This window comes from Callithrix jacchus, chromosome 2 (assembly GCF_049354715.1).
Source record: "Callithrix jacchus isolate 240 chromosome 2, calJac240_pri, whole genome shotgun sequence".
Lineage (NCBI taxonomy): Eukaryota > Metazoa > Chordata > Mammalia > Primates > Cebidae > Callithrix > Callithrix jacchus.
The window spans coordinates 70,164,565-70,185,598 of record NC_133503.1 but is presented as its reverse complement, the minus strand read 5'-3'; positions in this window follow the sequence as shown (position 1 = coordinate 70,185,598).

The following is a 21,034-nucleotide window of genomic DNA, read 5'->3' as shown; positions in this document are numbered from 1 at the left end:
TGAATAAGTGACTTAAGGATAGATTGGAAGAACAATATATGAAACACCCTGGAAATGTGCTTCTCAGAGGTCTGAGCTTGGCATGGGAGACCACCGAGGCTCAGCATTCCATTTCCTCTGCAGCTTTGCCACCCCAGCATTTAAATCCTTGGTCTGATTTTCAACACAATGTTCCCTATGGCCGCAGCAGGCCTGCCTCTACGGTATGCTTTAAATTAAAATTGACTGACTTGAGCTTGTCATTTTCCGTCTTCAGAGTTTTTTGTTGGTGTTGTTTGTTTTTTGGGTTTTTTTTTTGAGATGGAGTTTCACTCTGTCGCCCAGACTGGAATGCAGTGGCATGATCTCGTCTCACTGCAACCACTGCCTCCTGGGTTCAAGTGATTCTCCTGCCTCAGCCTCCCTAGTGTCTAGGACTACAGGCACACACCACCATACCTGGCTAATCTTTTTGTATTTTTAGTAGAGACGGGGTTTCACCATGTTGGTCAGGCTGGTCTCGACCTCCTGACCTCAAATGATCTGCCCACCTCAGTCTCTCAAAGTGCTGGAATTAGAGGCATGAGCCACCGTACCTGGCCTCAAAGTTTAAAAAATAACCAAAGGCAGACAACTCTTACACAATTCTTATAATTGCCATTGCCCCATGCTATTGAAGTGCCTCCAGCTACTGCATCAACCAATGTTTCACCTGCACCCAGAAGTCATTCCAGTTCACCGCCAGTGAGGGTTCTTCCAGATCCAAGGGGTATACTCTTTTTCCTATTTTACCACCTTGTCTCCCTTAGAAATTATAATAATGGGCATCCTTGCCTTATAACTGTTTGTGAAGGGGATGCTTCTAATATCTACGGGTCATATTTGGCAGGCTTCCAAATTAAACTGCCTGGGGAGGTCTCATGATTCCTGATGACCTTCTGTCCCTGAGCAAAGAATCTACTTGTGAGTTCCTCAGACTGTTGACATTAATGCATAATGATTAATGCATAACTCACTGACATTGAACAAGACACTGATTTGTTTCTGAATCCTGAAGTTTTACTGATTGTCCAGCACTTAGAACACTGTAGCCTGCATGTTGTCATCCATAGCCAATGATTGTAACCTCTGTATTGTACCCTCCAATGCAGAGGGTACGAGTCCTCTGCGAGGAGTCCCCTCTCTTAAGTTTGATGTTACAACTTTTCTTCTCAATATGTTGTGGAAATATGTTCTTCCCAATAAATATTTATATGTAGTCAATCCTTATTATTGGTGGGGGATTTTGTATTTACAAAGTTGCCTACTCACTAAAATTTATTTGCAACCCCAATTCAATACTTGAGGCACCTACATGGTCATTCACAGACATGAGCAGGGCAGCAAAAAAAAAAAAAAAAAAAAAGAAAAATGTTGCTTAATACAGAGATTCCCAGCTGAGTTCAAATAAGGTTACTTCTGTCATCTTGTTTCAAATCTTGTTCAAATCAAAGTTAACAAATCTTGCCCAGGCTGTCATATGGAAAACCAGTGCCCTTTTCATGATTTATTTAGTGCCACATTTTCCCCATGTTTGTGTTCATTATTGATGACTTGGCCCTTTAAAGTAGCCCCAAGCACAGTGCTGAAGTGCTGACTAGTGTTCCCAAGTGCAAGAAGGCTATGATGTGCCTTACGAAGAAATACATGTTAGATAAGCTTCATTCAAGCATGAGTTATAGTGCACTTGGACAGGAGGTAAATGTTAATGAATCAACAATGAATATTAAATAAGATGTCTTTAAGCAGAAACACAGGCAAAAAAAGTTACATACTGATTGGTTGATGAAAACATTGTGAGTAGAGGCTCACAGGAACTGTACCCCATGTATTTCCCTGGTGTTAGTGGTTCAGTATTCACTGACTTAGTGTTCGAAGCCATTCTATAGAACCTAACTGATGCCGAATAATGAGAATCAACTGTGTACATTAAGATTAAAGAAACATGCTGCATGGGGAAATCCTTGTGCTGAAAACAATTCATTTTCTATCTGAAATAAACTCTAAGTTTCTAATTGCTCTCTGTTTAGTTATATTTCCCAAATGATTTGGCTCTCATCAACAGGTCCTAGTGTTGCAGAATTTGCTTATAAAATTCCCTTCAGTTACAATCTATGTTTCATTTACATTGTTACATAGTATCTACAATAGTCATATCAACTTATTTCATTCTCTTGCCTATTGTCATTAATGAGAAACTACTCTCAACATTAATATTATGAGCTATATATGTATACACACATATAGCTATATATACATACTGCATATATATATATATATATATATATAAAACGTGTGCTGCCATAAAATTAGTAACCAAAAACTGATCTTTCAATTTGATTCACTGAAATACACAATAATATTTTTCAAGGCATAACTTCCATTCTTCAGTGTTATAAGAGCGCTTTTCTGAGGAGCCCTAAAGCAACTGGAATGACTTCAGTGTGATCTCTTGATCACAATCTATGTAAACGAGTGAAATTCTTCAAAATCCACTTCAAAAGACAGCAGTGGCAAGTGTCATAAAAATTATCCATTGCATGGCCGGGTCGTGGTGGCTCACGCCTGTAATCCCAGCACTTTGGGAGACCAAGGTAGGCGGATCACGAGGTCAGGAGATCCAGACCATTCTGGCCAACATGGTGAAACTCCATCTCTACTAAAAAATTTTTTAAAAAGTTAGCTGCGTATGGCGGCACATGCCTGTAGTCCCAGCTACTGGGGAGGCTGAGGCAGGGGAATCACTTGAGCCCAGGAGGTGGAGATTGCAGTGAGCCGAGATGGCGCCACTGCACTCCAGTCTGGTGACAGAGCAAGACTCTGTCTCAAAAAAATAAATAAATAAATTATCCATTACAATTCTGAATTTATTTATTTTTCTTTTTTTGAGGCCTAGTCTCACTCTGTTGCCCAGGCTGGAGTGCAGTGTTGTGGTTTTGGCTGGGATTACAGGCACCCGCCACCACACCCAGCTAATTTTTGTATTTTTGGTAAAGACAGGATTTCGCCATGTTGGTCAGGCTGGTTTCAAACCCCTGAAATCAGGTGATCGGCTGCCTCAGCCTCCCAAAGTGCTGGGATTACAGATGTGAGCCACTGCGCCCAGCCAGAATTTCTTTTTATTTTCACAATCAAGGTGGTCTCTTTTAAGAATTGCTTGACACTTAAAGGGATGAACTTTTCACCAGCTCTTTCTTTAACACAAGATTAAACAATTTGAGCTGGCTAGGCTTCCATCCATTGCCGGGGGAAACTGTGTGTGGGTTGAGGAATGCGTTCAAAGTTCAGGGAGTTAACAAATCTGCCTCAGCTTTTACTTCCTGCTTGTACAGGGTCTTAAGGTCGGTCAGATATGAGTATAAACTGGGGCCCGTCTTGTTCCCTAGATCTCCCTTTTAAATGTTTTGCTGGCTGGTTGCTTGCCCTAAGTATTATCATTGCCTTAGGAGATTCCATGTTCTGCTGGCCTCTGATTGCTACCAAGTATTACTGTGTTCAACAAAACCAAGGGAATAGAGCTTTTCCATGGCGCTCCAAATCATATCAGCCCCTTTTGGCACCAGTAAGGCAGCTAGTCCCACCAATACTGCACCATGGAGCTGGGGTGAGAGAGTGAGGGGGGTTAGGGGGAGTGAGAACGGGAGCAGTTCTAAGTTGATATGTCACAGACCTTGTTGTTCTTACCAAGATTCAATAGTTTCTCTTGAATAAATGCTTTTCAGCTTGTTGGTTAATTTAAGCATACTTTGGTTAATTTCCGGAGTTCTGAAGTAATTGTTTTTAGTAATTTGCTATTTATTTTTTAGTTGGTTAATTTGGGAGAGAATGTGTCAAGGTCCTTTCTCTGTTCTTCTGGAAGTTCCCCATGGGTATAAATTAAAATTTTCTGTTTTAATTTCATCTAACATATCAAAAATATCATTCAAACATGTAATTTATATTATTATTATTATTTTGTAGAGATGGGGTTTTGCCATGTTGCCCGGGCTGGTCTTGAACTCCTGTGCTCAGGTGATCCACCTGCCTCTACCTCCCAAAGTGCTGGGTGAGCCACTGTGCCTGGCCTATACCAGTATTATTAATGAAGTATTTTGTGTTCTTTTTTTTTGTACCAAGGTTTTATAATCTGATACATATTACACTTACCGCTCATCTCAACTTGAACTAGTCACATTTTCAGTGCCTAATAGCCACATTGGCTAGTGGCTATAAGATTGAAAGCACAGTTTTAACTGTTGGTAGAGTAAAGAAATGCTGCTGATTTTTAGATATCAATCTTATGTGTTGTCACCTTGCTAAATTCTCTTGTCATGTCTAATTTTCTGTCTTTAAATTATTTGGAGATTTCCAGGTAAAAGATTGTATCATCTGCAAATAATAATGGACTTGTTTCATCTCTTGGTCTTTACTCCACTTATTTCTTTTTCTTCTGTTACTGTGCTACCTAAGGCAACCAATACAGCTACAAATGAAAGCAGTGACAGTGGACAACATTGCCTTGTCAGATCTTACAAGAAATACTGTTAACATTTTGCTGTTAATGCTGACTGTAACGGGTGTTGATAGCAACTTTTCATTAGATCGAGATGGTTCCTTTCCGTTTCAGATTCATACACGCACATTCTTGGTGGGCATTTTATTTGCTTTTCATTCTTCTTTTGAGGTGATCACATGGTTTTTACAGTAATATAAAATTACATTTAGAGTTTCTTTAACTTTAAGCTACTTTTTCATTGCTAGAAAAGCCTTTTGTATTTTATACTTTTCTGGGTCATTGTTGCAATTTTTAAAAGGCTTTTTGTGTCTATGTTCATGAATAAGATTGGCCCCCACTCTTTTTTTTTTTTTTAATTGGAATTTCACTCTTGTTGCCCAGGCTGGAGTACAATGGTGCAATCTCAGCTCACCACAACCTCCTCCTCCCGGGTTCAAGCAGTTCTCCTGCCTCAGCCTCTCAAGTAGCTGGGATGACAGGCATGTGCCACCATGCCCGGCTAATTTTGTATTTTTAGTAGAGACAGGGTACTCCTGACCTTAAGTGATCCACCCGCCTTGGCCTCCCATAGTGCTGGGATTACAGGCATGAGACACTGTACCCAGCCTCTGCCTCCACTGTTTATTCTCCTATAATTCATTATTCACCCAGTAGCTGGAAAAGTCTTAGAAATATGCACTCATTACTTCTCTATAGAAGGCTATCAAGGCCAGGCGTGGTGGCTCACGCCTGTAATCCCAGCACTTTGGGAGGCTGAGGTGGGCGGATCACCTGTGATCAGGAGTTCAAGACCAGCTTAACCAAATGGAGAACCCTCTTCTGGTCTCTATTAAAAATACAAAATTAGCCGGGTGTGGTGGTGCATACCTATAATCCCAGCTACTCGGGAGGCTGAGGCAGGAGAGTAGCTTGAACCTGGGAGGTGGGGGTTGTGGTGAGCTGAGATGGTGCCATTGTACTCCAGCCTGGGCAACAAGAGTGAACCTCTGTCTCAAAAAAAAAGAAGGCTATCAAAGATTTCTAAGTTTATTTAAAAGAAATTTAAATTTATTATTCCAGCCAACAAGGCCTTACAAAATCTGGTATATCTTATGCTGTTCTTCATGTACCTTCAGCCTTTTTCAGTGCTACTTGATGTTTTCCTGGATAGCTTATCTAGTTCATTAAGACAACAAAGAGAAAGAAATGAATTGCAGAGAAAAAAACAAACCTGTCATTATTTGTGGATGTTATCACTGCATGTGTAGAAGACACAAAAGAAGCAAGGTGGTTACTCCTGTAATCCCCGTACTTTGGGCAGCTGAGGCGGGCAGATTGCTTAAGCTTAGGAATTTGAAATCAGCCTGGACATAATGGTGAAACCGTATCTCTACAAAAAATACAGAAAAATTAGCTGGGCATGGTGGTGTGCACCCGTAGTCCCAGCTACTCAGGAGACTGAGGCATGAGAATTGCTTGAGCCCGGAAGGCAGAAGTTGCAGTGAGCTGAGATTGTACCACTGCACTCCAGTCTGGGTGACAGAGCCAGACCCTGTCTCAAAGAAAAAAAAAAAGAAAGAAAGAAAGAAAAGGAAAGAACCCAGGAGGCAGAGGTTGCAGTGAGCCAAGATCATGCCAATGCACTCCAGCCTGGGCAACAAGAGTAAATTCTGTCTCAAAAAAACAAAAGAAGAAGAAAAAAGAAAGAAAAAGAAAATGCACAACATAACCTGTAAATCATTAGCAAAGTTGATGGATATAAAATCAGCGTAAAAAATCCAATACGTTTCTGTCAACAACATGTCTTAGTAAAGTTTTATCATTTTTACCTAAGGTAAAATGGTAGAAATTATAAAACTTTACTAATATATCTTGAGGAAGACCTATATAAAGATATAAAATTCATTGGGTAAAAGGCTCCATGTTAAAAATACTGCCCATTCTTTCAAATTGATCCATTAGATCAATCACAAACAAAATCCCAATGGGGCTTTTTGTAGAAACTGAGAAGCTGATTCTAAAATAATATATAATAAAACTATAAAGAGCCAAGACTCGCTAAGTGACTTGAAGAATAAGAAGGCAGGAGCACGTGCTCTAACATATGGTATAGTAAATCTGTAGTGACTAAGACAGCATGATGTCGGCACAAGGATAGATAAGTAAACCAACGGAACAGAATAGAGAGCCCAGGAACAGATCTCCCTGCATTGGGTGTCTCCGGGAAAAGATTCCCAGACTATCAGATGTTTGTGCCAAGAAGTTTCATAAGGAGAGCATTCTTGGGAAGAGCACCTTGGGGTGAGCAGATGTGTTGCTTCAGTTGGTCCTTTCAGGAAATCTGGGTGTAAAGTCACCCTGCACGGTTGTCCCAGTTGAGTTAGGAGGTCCCAATCTTTATATTCCAATGTTGACCAGTTGTTAGAGGTAGGCTGACCCCAGAGAAGGCATGTAGCTTTGAGAAAGAAGCTTCCTTAGGTTGAGGGCAGTTTCTAGACAGTGACTCATCTGTAAGCCGGCAGCCAGAGGAGTACATGCACTGGTCCTGAAGTGGGACATGGGTGGCACACCACCATGTCCACTGCAGGTCACCCTTCCACTGCAGTAAACCCATGCCATCTGGAGCCACTCTTCCAGGTTTCTGGCTGGTCTCTTTCCCTGAAGGGGAGGCAGGTTAGTGGGATGAGGTTTAGCACTTTCTGCTGGTTTCCAGGCCACAGCTGGTACCCACTGTCTCCCTTTACTTTCCAGCTGAGAGTCTCTGCACCTGTGGCTAGTGCCTTTGCTGGTCTTGGCAGCTCATCTGGGAAGGTAACCCAGGCCCTCAACTCTGTGCGGTCTGAGACTCTAGCCACCCTGTCCTTCTCAGGCCACAGTTTACTTACTTGTCCATCTACTGTTAAGACTGGGAAGGAAGGTATCAAGATCACCCGAATGGGTCGCTCAATGCCTCACTCATCCTTCAGGTCCCCATGGTGTAACAGCAGTCTGGCCTCCCCCTGATTATCAGGGTTAGTCACCCCCAGCAGGATTCTGACTCTTTTTCTTACCTTCTAATCTCTTGGTTACAAAACTCAAATGACTGGGCAGCAGTTCGGCTGTAGCTCGAAGTTTAATGGGACTTTTTCTGTGACTTTCTGCATTGTCTCTCTGAGACCTAAGGCCTCTAGACCCACAGAGTGTAGAATTGTGGGGAAACAAAGCACAGATTCTCCTCATGGTGTTTTTGCCTTATCACAGATATCTCTAATACTGTAGGGACTTCCAGGTTGTATAGTCCAAGTGACAGGGCTATGTACACCAAAGCTGAGACCTGCTCTGTAGCCATTTCCTGCTCTGGGCCTCAATCCTGAGGGTCACGGCTAGCCTCAGAGGATGGTCCCCACTGAGCTCCTCAGTGATGCTGGTGACCCTCTCATCAGCACTGTTCTTATCTCCTTGGAGGATGGAGCCTCTTCTAGGCCCTCCCATAAGGCAGAGTCAGCTGATGAGTTTTCTGGCCTTGCGGAGCATATCCCTTCTAGCATGTCTCCTTCTGGGTCTTATGTTCCCCTCATCTGCCATTTTGCACAGCACTTCCAGCACTTGCACTTTATGCAGGGTGAGCAGCACTTTCCCCAGGCTTCATCTCTAACAGCACAGTAGCTTCATCTCTCAGGGGCCTTGCCCAGCTGTTAGATCCTGTGTCACAGCAGAGTGCTCAAGTATCAATAAACTTGCCCTCATCAGGTTTCTGTTGCACAGCCCTTGATGAGCACCTTTGGGATCCAGCCCACATTTCCTCTTTCAGCTCTTGCCAGTGCTGCGAAGTAGGTTCACTGTGCTCTAATTACCACACTGTATGAGTCTGGTGAGACAGAACACCACATATGAGTTACGTGAAGAGGGTTTATTACTTACTCATAGGCAGCAAGGGCCAACAGAAGCCTGGATACATTGGAAGCTGATCTCCAGGGATCAGAAAAGCTGCCTGAGGTTGGATTGAAGTCTTGCTGCGTGTGTGTTCCACTTGGACTGCAGCTAAGGGGCCATAGAAGAAAGTGCATCCTGGGTTTTATGCCCCAGGGCAATGCAACTCACTGGAATAAGGCATTGAAGGACATCTATTTTGGGGTAGAAGGGACTGGAACAGAGCCCAGGCCTTTCCAGCCAGTTTCTCCTTATCTTACGATGTTGTGTTCCCAGGACATTCAATGGGATTTTTTGAGAACTACAAGTAAGAAGCAGGAGAGAACTGGGTTGGTCCAATGGCATCTGCAGAACTGTCCTGCAAGAATTTGTTGGCAAGGTCCTGAAGCTCCTTTGCCTATGGTTCTTTCCTTCCTTAAGAGGCCTAGCACTCGCCTGTCCAGATTATGTTGTACCTTGACCCTAGTTATTCGTCTTGGGATGGGAGGGAGAAGGGATTGATCCTGAAGAGGCTGCATGCTTTCCTTTAAAGCAAAAGCCTCTAGATCTTCTTTACATCTTCAAGCATGGCAGCAGTACTGGCCTTTAACAGGGAAGGACAGGCCATTTCTGCAGACCCAGGAGGTTCAGCGCAATCTAAAACTGCAAGATTTTTTAGTGCATCAACCCAGATATTCCTATTTCAAGTGTCAGGCCCCTATTCTTTACCAATTAGGATCCTGGCTTTGACGGAGCAAACCTACTGGAGTTGAGCATACAACCTTCTCTGGAATTACACTATTCTGATGTCTAAGTGCTGCAAGTACTTGCCATGTTCTCTTTCTTGACTTAGCGATTGCTTTTCTATTTGCTTTATGAGTTTTCAACTCTATGTGCTATGGTTTCAAAGCTTTTGTCCCCTTCAAAGATCGTGTTGAAACTTAATCCCCAGTGCAACAGCATGAAGAGGTGGAGCCTTTAGAAGGTGATTAGGCCATGAGGGCTCTGCTATCATGAATAGATTAATGCCTTATAGAAGCGCTCAGGGGGATGAGTTCACCCCCCCTATCTGTTGTGTCACGTGAAGATGCAGCATTCCTCACTTCTGGAGAAACCAGTGTTCATGCCACCGTCTTAAAAACAGAGACCAGGTCTGTACCAGATATACTCAACCTGCCAGCATTTTGATCTTGGACTTTCCAAACTCCAGAACTGTGAGAAATAAATTTCTATTATTTGTAAATTACCTAGTCTGTGGTATTTTGTTATGGCATCACAAATGGACTAAGACAGTATGGGAAAGCTATGGCCAGAGAGGCCAAATCTAGCCTGCCAACTGTTTTTGTAAGTGAAATCTTACTGGAGTACAGCCATACCCATTCACTTACCTAGTGTCCGTAGCTGCTTTCCCACCAGACGGGCAGAATCAAATAGTTATGACAGAATGTGTGGCCCACCAAAGATGAAAATATTTATTATCTAGCTAGTTACAGAAGAAGTTTGTTGAGCCCTGCTTTCTACCAGATATTTTAGTTTACTCTTTTTGTGTATGTATTATATCTCTCAGTTTGAAAAAAAGAAAGAAAAATCTATCAGCTATCCACTCATCATATATATATAATGCCTTCCTGTAAGCAATTCTTTGATAAGCTAACTGTTTGCCAATGGCTTTCATGGTGAAATAAGCTAACTATTTGCCAATGGCTTTCATGGTGAATGCTTTAAACACCAGCCTATAATTTAGGTTTGGGGATTAGTTGAGTCACACTTGGGAAACCTGCAGCCCACCAATCTCACCTCACTCTTACTCCCCTTCATGCTGCTGCAGGCAAATTCCTCGATTCAAGGAGGACCACCAGGTGGCTGTCTGGGGGTCATCAAAGGTGACCTGAAAAGCCCTTTTCTGCACTTGAGACATAACGTTGGAATAGGGACAACATCTCTAACATCAGGAAGAGTTACCAGAGGTGACTTGCTGGAGGGAAGGGTGAGACCAGGAAAGAGAACATAGTTACTATTTGGGGGATAGTACATTTGGAACAGCGACCCTGGGGGTTAGTTACAAGGCATGCAGATGACCAGAAGGATCCTAGAGAGCTTTACTCCCAGAAAGGAGGAGATGGAGATGCATGTGTACATGAACTTGTTCACTGAGAGCAGCTGTGATGATGTGCTTATAATCAGAAATGTGGGTAGGAGTGACAGTGTGCCAGAGCCTAAGACAGGGGTGGTTGGTGGGTCCTTTGGGGAGTGACAAGAGGGTGATGGCTGCAGCCCCTCCCCAGCATATATGTGTGTGTGTGTGTGTGTGTGTGTGTGTGTGTGCGCGCGTGCGCTATGGTGAATGAAGGGGAAGGGACCAGGGTAATGCATGACACTGCAAAGGTGAGGGAGCATTGGCTTGCTTCTTCATACTTACAGCTGGGGTGGATGCATATTTTCCCCCTGTCTCTTTGTTAAAATCTTTGCCTTTTTAAGTAGCTGAGAAGGAGGGCGGGGGTAGTGTCATGTTGTGAGCTGAGTCACAGGAAACTTAGGCTGTCAGACACATATGGGGAAAGGGTGGAATCTGAGAGGTAGAAAGAGGATATTTCAGGGGGAGGGTGGAGGAAGCTCAGTGAAAGGGAGCTTGGTTACTCCTGCTTTACCAAGCATTTTCTAGCTGTATGGTGTTCATGTAGGTCTTTCTGATCTCAACTAGGCTACAGCTGCCTTTGTATTCTGACAGCCCATCCTTTCTGTTCTTCCCATAGGGTAGAGAGTACTTCGTGGGGAATGGGGTTGGAAATGCTGGGAAACATCTGCTACTGTGGGGTGCAGGCTTCCAATTAGAGTATGTGGAGAACTGGCTGGATCTAGTGCAGGGCTGGGCCCTGCTCCATCACCACCCTTGATATGAAGTGGCATTGTGTACCTTCTTATTTTCCATAAATAAGAAATGCTTTTTACTTAAGAAATTCAAAACAAAACAAAACAAAACAAAACGCAGACACATGGAGGGAGAAAAGAAAAAAAAAGAAAATAGAAATTCAGCCAAGAACTCTGTTGCTGCTGACTGATTCTCATCTCCATGTCCTTACATGCCCCACAGCTTGAAGGAGACGAGCCCTCTCTTCAGGAGCTGCCTTGTTCTTATAACTTCCACCCTGCTACGCCAATCCTCAAGCCTGGGGAAGGGTGACCGGAGAGACTTAAGAAAGAAACTAAATCAACTATAAGTGTGTTTGATTATTTAATAAAGGTACCTGTTCTCACTTTATTTCAACATAAAGCAAATCTAGGAAAAGCATTACCAGTTATTCAGGAGCTATAGTGGAGTGTTGCGATGGTAATCTAATATTCTGAAAATATAGAATATGTAATCTCCTGTTTTCCGTTATTGTTCGTTGGTGTACGCGTATATGTGTGTGCATGTGTACTTATGTTGTGCACATGCACACAGTAGGGATTCAGGAAGACACCAGTGTTATCCTGTGGATATAAGTATGTTTAATCCCCTTTGCTAGTTGAGGAAAAGTATGCTGGATTACATTATTATTCACCAAATATTTACTCCTTCTCTATTAACATCCATGGGAAGAGGATAATGCCCTCCTTTATTGGTACAGGCCTCAACCATGTCACTTGGCTAATGAAATGTAGGTAGGAGTGACAATGGGCTGGAGCCTACACCTTATGATGTTTTGCATGTTCCCCTTACCCCTCTTACACTCCTGCCTTTCACCTCAAGAGAACATGTCTCAGATACATACTGGTCCAGGGAAGAGGAGAGACTCATGGAGCCAATGTAGACCCAACCCCCGGCTTGGACTCAAACTCAGCTAGGCTTCTCCAAGATCGGCCAAACTCAGCCAGACTGCAGATGTGTGAGTGAGAAATAAAGGCTTTCTATGGGCAACTGAGTTCTGGGGTGTTATACACACTCTTGTAAAATTAGCGAACTGCTATGGCGACTTCTAATGTCCTAATGTCTAATCTCTGCTTCTTCCTCAATACTAGTTCTCTTTCTCCTACCCAGTAGTTAGCTGTTGATAGTCACTTAGCCTAAAGATTGTGTGTTTCTGACTCTTACAGATTAGTAAGGCCTTGCAGTTTGTTCCAGGGGATAGCAGATAAGTAGAATTGTTCCTAAATGGAGAGGGTGTACATTTCTGTTCTCTGCCCTCCTTCTGTGAGTATAGTGCAGACATAATGATTATATCAGGAATCCATAAAGTACCACCTACTGGCTGGCCAAATGTTTTTAAAGCTTTGTTAGAATATAGTCATGATGGCTGGGCACAGTTGCTTACATCAGTAATCCCCACACTTTGGGAGGCTGAGGTGGGAGGACCAGCCAGGGCAACATAGCAAGAGTCTATCTGTATTGAAAATTTTTATAAAGTAAAAAAGGAAAAAATATAGTCATGCCTATTCATTTGTACATTGTCTGCTGCTTTTGTATTGCAAAGGTGGATTTAATTAGTTCTGACAGAGACTTGATGGCCAACAAAACCTAAAATATTTAGTCTCTGCCTCTTTAAGCATGAGTTTACTGACCCCTGGGTTAGAATATGAATTCCCTTTTTGTACCATAAAGAACCTGAGAGAACAATATGCTATAATTCAATCCTTTTTCCCTGGGGATTTATTTCAAAATTTACTATTGTCCATCTACCTTTTAATGTTTTTTAGAGATGGGATCTCACTCTGTCTCCCATGTCGGAGTATATTGGTGTGATCATAGCTCATTACAGTCTCAAATTCCTGGACTCAAGCAATCCTCCTGTCTCAGCCCTCTGAGTAGCTGGGGCTACAGGTACGTGCCACTACACTGGGTTAATTAAAAAAAAAGTTGGCCGGGAGCGGTGGCTCACGCCTGTAATCCCAGCACTTTGGGAGGCCGAAGCGGGTGGATCACGAGGTCAAGAGATCAAGACCATCCTGGTCAACATGGTGAAACCCCGTCTCTACTAAAAATACAAAAAATTAGCTGGGCATGGTGGCTAGTTCAGGAGAATTGCCTGAACCCAGGAGGCGGAGGTTGCGGTGAGCCGAGATCGTGCCATTGCACTCCAGCCTGGGTAACAAGAGCGAAACTCCATCTCAAAAAAAAAAAAAAAAAAGTTTTTGTAGAGACTGGATCTCACTATGTTGATCAAGCTGATCTTGAACTCTTGTCCTCAAGCAATCCTCTTGCTTCAGTCTCCCAAGTAGCTGGGATTCTGGGCTCAAGCCATCTACTGATTTTCAACTGATACTTCAAAGAAGGAGTCATTATCACTAATTATAGTATACAATATTTTCTGTGCATCTTAGTCATAGACACTTTATTGATATTGGATTGAACCTTTCATTGGGTTTCTATTAAGGATAATTTGAAGTGAAACAGGGATTAAGACCTGGGAAGTATATACATTCAAGAGTCTTCCATCTGGATGCTGGTCAGAGGCACAGGGGTGAACAGGGTTAGCAGGGGCACAGTAGAGCAAGAACAGGGCTGAGAATGAAGCCCTGGGAGCAACAGAATTTGTGCGGTGGGAATAAGAGCCAGTGTAGGAGGCCAGAAAGTGAGGAAGGGAATGCTGAAGAGGAGCAGACCTCAGGAGCTGTATAAGGGAGGAAACTGAGTCGCACCAAAAGTAGCGTGAAAAGCTAAATAAAGAACATGTTGAATAGGAAATAAGAAGATAGTGAGTTTAAAAATTAGGAAGTCCATTAGCTCAGCATAGGGGTACATGCCTGTAGTCCCAGCTACTCAGGAGGCTGAGGTGGAAGGATCACTTGAGCCCAGGAGGTTGAGGCTGCAGTGAGCTGTTATTGAGCCCCTGCACTCCAGTCTGGGTGACAGAGCAATATGCCATGTCTACTTAAAAAAAAAATAGGAAGTCTCTAGTTATCAGGGAAATGCAAATTAAAACCACAATAAGCTAGAATTTCCCCTCCCCCACTAGAATGGTTAGAATGAAAATTAGATAATAACAAGCACTGGCAAAAATTAGACCTTCCATCCATGGATATAATAATAATGTAAAATGGTGCAGCTACTTTAGAAAAGTCTGGCAGTTGCTCAAATGATTAAACAGTTATCATATGACCCAGCAATTCCACTCCTAGGTATTTACCCAAGAGAGATAAAAACATATGTTCATACAAAAATGTATACATGAATGTTCATAAGTGCATTATTCATTATAGTCCAAAAGTGTAACAATCCAAATGTCAATCAATGGATGAATGGAGAACCAAAATATGGTCTTTCCACACAGTGGAGTATTATTCAGCCTTAAAAAGCACTGAAGTACTGACACATGCCACAGCCTGGACAGACTTTGAAAACATAATGCCAAGTGAACAAGGCCAGTCACAAAAGGCTATAGATGGTATGATTCCATTCATATGAAAGTACAAAACAGGGAAATCTACAGTGAAGGAAAGTGGATTAGCAGCTGTCTAGGGCCAAGGGAGGAGGATGGGAATATGGGGAGTGAAAGCTAAAGGGTATGGGGTTTCTTTTGGTGAAACATTCTAGAGATCATCAAATTGTGAACTTCACATTGGTGAAGTATATGGTATATGAAACATAAAACTCAATAAAGCTGTTTTAAAAATTAGGAAGTGACCAGTAGCTTTTGAGAAAGCATTTTTAATCAAGTACAGAGTGATGAGGCCAGGAGACCGGCTGTGGTATGGTGAGGATGCTTGGGAATTACGAAGTGACATAGGGGAAGCAATACTGAGAGGTTATTTCAGGTTTGGGAAGATGTGAGGCTTCTTGGAGAGCAAGGGAGGTAACCTGTCAGTGGAGAGGAAGACGGGTCATCAGGGAGACAGTGACGGTTGATGGAGACAGTCAAAGGACATTCTCAGGGGAGGCACAGGTGACAAGCGGAGCTTTTGAAGAGGAGAGAGACCAGTTTTTCCCTAAAACATGAGGGAAAGAGAGACGAATCCTGAGAGCTCATTGAAAACAGGAACCATATCAAATTTGTTTTTGTAATCTCCACATCTAGCTCAATGAATGAGAAATATACATTTATTCATTCACTAAACATTTAATGAAGGCAAGCTGTGCCAGGCACTACTCTCTTGGCAAGTGATCTCACAGGGGCCGTCACAGACAAAGGCCAGGCTTTCAAGAAACCTCCATTCTAGTTTAAGAGGTGAAACAGGGGCTGGGCGCAGTGGCTCACACTTGTAATCCCAGCACTTTGGGAGGCCGAGGCGGGTGGATCACGAGGTCAAGAGATCGAGACCATCCTGGTCAACGTGGTGAAACCCCGTCTCTACTAAAAATACAAAAAATTACCTGGGCATGGTGGTGCGCGCCTGTAATCCCAGCTACTCAGGAGGCTGAGGCAGGAGAATTGCCTGAACCCAGGAGGCGGAGGTTGCGGTGAGCCGAGATTGTGCCATTGCACTCCAGCCTGGGTAACAAGAGTGAAACTCCATCTCAAAAAAAAAAAGGCATATGGAAAAGTATAAACTAATGGGTTTCTCACTAACAGAAACTCTGAGCCCAGTTTAGGACCATAAACAGATAAATTTCTATTTATGCTAAACAAATATTATGTAAAGAATCTCTTCAGTCTAATACTGTTTCTTATGCTACAATGTAGCTGATTTTTTTCCAACTATTTAGTTTAGAAACCATTTCAATTTATACATTGACATACTTCTGTACTTCCAAAAGATAAACACATATAGACACCTCATGGTTTCTTTTGAAATGCCTTCCATGAGAAAGGTGAGCAGGAAGAAATGGATGACAGTCACAAGTCTGTCATACTCTTGTTAGATTAAGAATCTAGGAACCATTGGCTGGGCGCGGTGGCTCACACCTGTAATCCCAGCACTTTGGGAGGCCAAGGTGGGTAGATAGTCTGAGGTCAGGAGAGAAGCACCAGCCTGGCTAACATGATGAAACCCTGTCTCTGCTAAAAATACAAAAATTAGTCAAGCATGGTGGTACACACCTGCAGTCCCAGCTACTTGGGAAGCTGAGGCAGGAGAATAGCTTGAACTTGGGAGGCAGAGGTTGTAGGGAGCCAAGATAGCACTCCTGCACTCCTGCCTGGATGACAAGCAAGACTCTGTCTAAAAATAAATAAATAAATAAGAATCTGAGAACTGTAAACCATACCTTTCCAATAAAGGCAATTTTTGACTGGGCGTGGTCCCTCATGCTTGTAATCCCAGCACTTTGGGAGGCCAAGTCAGGCGGATCACCTGAGATCGGAAGTTTGAGACCAGCCTGAACAATGTGGAGAAACCCCCATCTCTACTAAAAATACAAAATTAGCCGGGCATTGTGGCACATGCTTGTAATCCCTGCTACTCGGGAGGCTGAGGCAGGAGAATAGCTTGAACTTGGGAGGCAGAGGTTGCAGTGAGCTGAGATCACCATTGCACTCCAGCCTGGGCAACAAGAGTGAAACTCCATCTCAAAAAACAAAACAAAACAAAAGGCAATTTTTGTTGGCTGTTTTGGTGCCTAATCACGTGTGTGTCTGCTGGGAAAAGTCCAGTGAGAGCAGCACGTGGGCGTGGTGTGTGCACCCTCAGCTCTGAGGAAGCCTTGCTCCCCTCTGCACTACCCCAGGGTGCTTTCACCCGCTTTATGCCAGTGTGAGGTACGGCTTTGCGTTCCAATAATGACAAGTTCCAAACTGATTTGGCAGCCAGAACTGTTTGCCAGTGGTCAGCTTATTTAAGTGATATAAGGAAACCAGTAAAACAGAACCCTGAATCAGAATCCTAATGATTTGTAACAAAAATTAAAACAGGTCTTGAACCTAAAAAGTACTTATTACCAACTTGTGACCACATACCCTTACACTATGGCAAAAATGGGAATCCTGCAGCAGCCAGAGGGAGATAGCCCTCTGCCCCAGAATAGCAAACAAACAAGCTGCAGAGCCACAGAGCACTGAGGAGTACTGTGCTCTTCAAACACGGCTCCACGGAGACATGCCTCCCTCAGCAGATGGACTTTCCCACAGACAGGCATACTGACGGATGTCCAGACACAGACATTCAGAGAGACACACAGATGTTCAGACAAGTGCATTCTGGCTGGGCACAGTGGCTCACGCCTGTAATCCCAACACTTTGGGAGGCCAAGGCAGGCAGATTGCCTGAAGTCGGGAGTTCAAGACCAGCCTGCATAACATGGTGAAAACTGGTCTCTACTAAAAATACAAAAATTAGCTGGGCGTGGTGCCGGACGCCCGTAATCCCAGCTACTCAGGAGGCTGAGGCAGGAAAATTACTCTCACCAGGAGGTGGAGGTTGCAGTGAGCAGAGATTGTGCCATTGTAAGCCAGCCTGGGTGACGAGCGAAACTCCGTCTCAAAAAAATAAAAAATAAAATGAAAAACAGACAAGTACATTCTGACAGATGGACAGACATTCTGACAGACAGGTGTTCAGACACATGAATCAGAAATATGCGTGTTCAGACACTCAGACACAAGGACAGATGTTCCATTCAGAGAAATGCATGTTCTGGCAGATGAACAGAAGTTTAGACAGACAGATGGATGTTCCAGCAGATGGGCATTGTGACACACAAGAAGTTCCAACAGGAGATGTTCATGCAGATATTTGGACGGACTGACATGTAGACAGATGGACGCAAGTTTAGACAGACGGACATTCCAACAGATGGATGTTGAAACAGATGGACAGACATTCAGACTATCAAATGAGAATTCTGACAGACAGGCGTTACAACACACAGATGGTCAGAGATGGAGTTTCTGACTTACGGATATTCTGACAGATTCATGTTCAGAAAGATGTAAATGGATGTCCCCAAAGGAGAGACTTTCAGACAGACAGATGTTCCGATAGATGAGTGTTTTCACACACAGATATTCAGACCTACAGATGATTGGATAAATCTTCATACTGATGGACACTTTGACCAATAGATGCTTAAACAGATAGATATTTGGACAGCTGGACATTCAGATGGGAGGACATTTGGTTTGGCCAACAGACATGCAGACAGATCACTTTCAGACAGACTGACAGACATTCAGACAGACGAACATTTGGAAAGACAGACTTTTGGACAGATAGAAGGACATTCACACACACAGACATTGGGCAGGTGGGCATGCCGACAGATGGATGTTTAGACAAGTGAACAGATGTTCTGCAGATGGGCGTTTTGGCACATAGGCATTCTGAGAAAAGATCCAAATGGACAGATGGTGGACAGACGGACGTGAGGAAACGTTCAGATAGGTGAATGCCCAAACTATGTTCGCTCAGTCCCAAAAATGTTCAGACACACAAATGTTCTTATGGGTGGATGTTCTGACAAAGAGAAAGTCAGACACGTGATTGGAGGATGGAGGGGTGTTCAGAATGATGAGCATCAGACAGACAGAGTTTCAGAGAGCTGGACCTTCAGACAGATGGCCAGGTGTTTAGACAGATATTTGGACAGGTTCCCAGATGCCCTGACAGATGGCTGTTCAGACAGAACAACATTTAGACAGATGAATAGACATTCAGACTGATGGACTTGTGGACATAGGGAAAGATATTCTCATAGCTGGCTGTTCAGGCAGATAGACTGAGTATCTGATAGACAGGCTGGATCCATCTGAGGGTCCACAGGTGGACAGATGTTCAGACGAACAGGTGTTTTGGGAGAAGGGCATGACAATGTACAGCAGTTCTGACAGATAGATGTTCAAACGTTTGTTTCTATAGACTGACGTTCAGACAGATGACATGCATTCTGACAGACAGACAGACAGACAGACAGACAGAGACATTATGACAGAAAGTCCAGAAAATGGACGTTTGAGCACACAGGCCATTCCGGAAGATAGGTGTGCCTACAGAAGATGTTCTGTGTGTCAGTTGCTCGTATGTGGGAATGTCTCTCTGACAGGACAACTTTTTGTATGTTCCAATGTCTATCTCTCTGAATGTCTGTCTGCAACTATGTCCATCCGTCTAAACACCTGTCTGAACATCTGTCTGTCCATCTGGGCATCCATGTGTCTGAATGTGCATGTGTTGGAATTGTGGTACGTTGGAATTCCCATCTGCTATAACATTCACCTGTCTGAATGTCTGCTTGTGTGAGAATCCATCCACATGTCTGACCATCCTTAAGTCTGAATATCTTCATATTGACACACCCAGCTGCTGGAATATCAGTTTATCAAAATGCCTGTTTGTCTCTCCAAACATTTGTCTATCTGAATGTATGTTCTTCCATCCTAATGTCCCCCATCTGCCTTCCTGAATGCCAATGGGCCCAAACATCTCTGTCTGAATGTCTGTCTGTTCACTACAGAGTTTATAAAACTCTTGTCAAAGTGTCCCTGTAGGTTGTTACAAAATCAGGAGGACTTCAAGTGAAACAGGAGACTCAAGAGCAGGTTTGGATGTGGGATTAGGAAGATAATTTGGGGTATCATTCACCTGGGAACCGACAGGGGGGTCATGGCTACTAATGCTGACAAAATGCCTCACACCTAATCCCAGAGCCTGGCATTTCAATGACCAACTCCCCTTCTTGTTTATTTTTATGAGGCCAAACCTATGTCTGACTGTCAGCTCCTGCTGTGGGCAGCCTGGGTGAGGGAGGGAAGCTCTAGGGAGTCCATGTCATCCACCTGGCCCTGTGTGTGCACAGAGGGAACATGGGGCTGGTGCCTAATGAATGTGATGTTCAGGACAGGTGATCTGAGGTTACCAGATTCACACAAACTGAGACTAATGAATCTCAGGTGGAAAGGATCTGACAGACGACTTGGGAAGGCACTGGATTCAGAATTTAGCCAGGACAGGGAGTGAACTGGACCTGACTGGTGAATCACGTGAGCAGCCTTTGTGACAATGGTCACGGTGGAGATGATGATGGATGTGGGAATGATGGCAACCACCAGCTGCTGGTGTTTAACACCTGCCAGAGCTGTTACTCATGCTGATGTTATACGGTATTATGATCCCCATTTTAGATAATAAAACTGAACTTTAGAATGAAAATGTCCCTTGTATGAGTTCACTTGTACATTAAATGTCAAAATTGGAAATAAAAGCTGTTTCTGACTACATAATTCATCCATTCACGCTTTCATTACTTACATATTAATTATTACCTACTGCAGGCCAGGCATGATACTCAGTGCTAGGGAAAATATAGTGAGGGGAAAAAAGCCATAATTCCTGCTTCCGTGGACTTTTTCTCCAGGGGGCGGGGGCAGGGGAGGCAGACATGAATCAAATATTTATCTAGTCAAAACCTGGTGCTAAGGGTGAGAAAGAGAATAGGATGGTGGGTTTTGAGGGCATGGCCCAGGGTACCTGGTCAGGCTCTTTAGGAGGCTTCTCCAGAGGAAGCTGCATTGAAAATGGAGACAGCGTGGGTTATGGGATGAAGGATGGGTTGGGGTGGGAGCATTCCAGGCAGAAGGAAGGACATCAGTGCTGCCTGAGCAATTGGAACAAGACCGCTGAGGCTGGGACAAAGAGGGAGAAGAGAAAAGTACAGGTGAGGCTGGAGAGGCCAGTTCATTTTGGATCATCTGGGCATCTTAGGGCCCCGGGCCTTACTTCTAACAGCAAAGGGAAGCCATTGGCTGACTGGACGAGGTCCTTGATTCTTTAAAGCCTCAGCCTTCTTGTCTGTAAATTGGGACACCT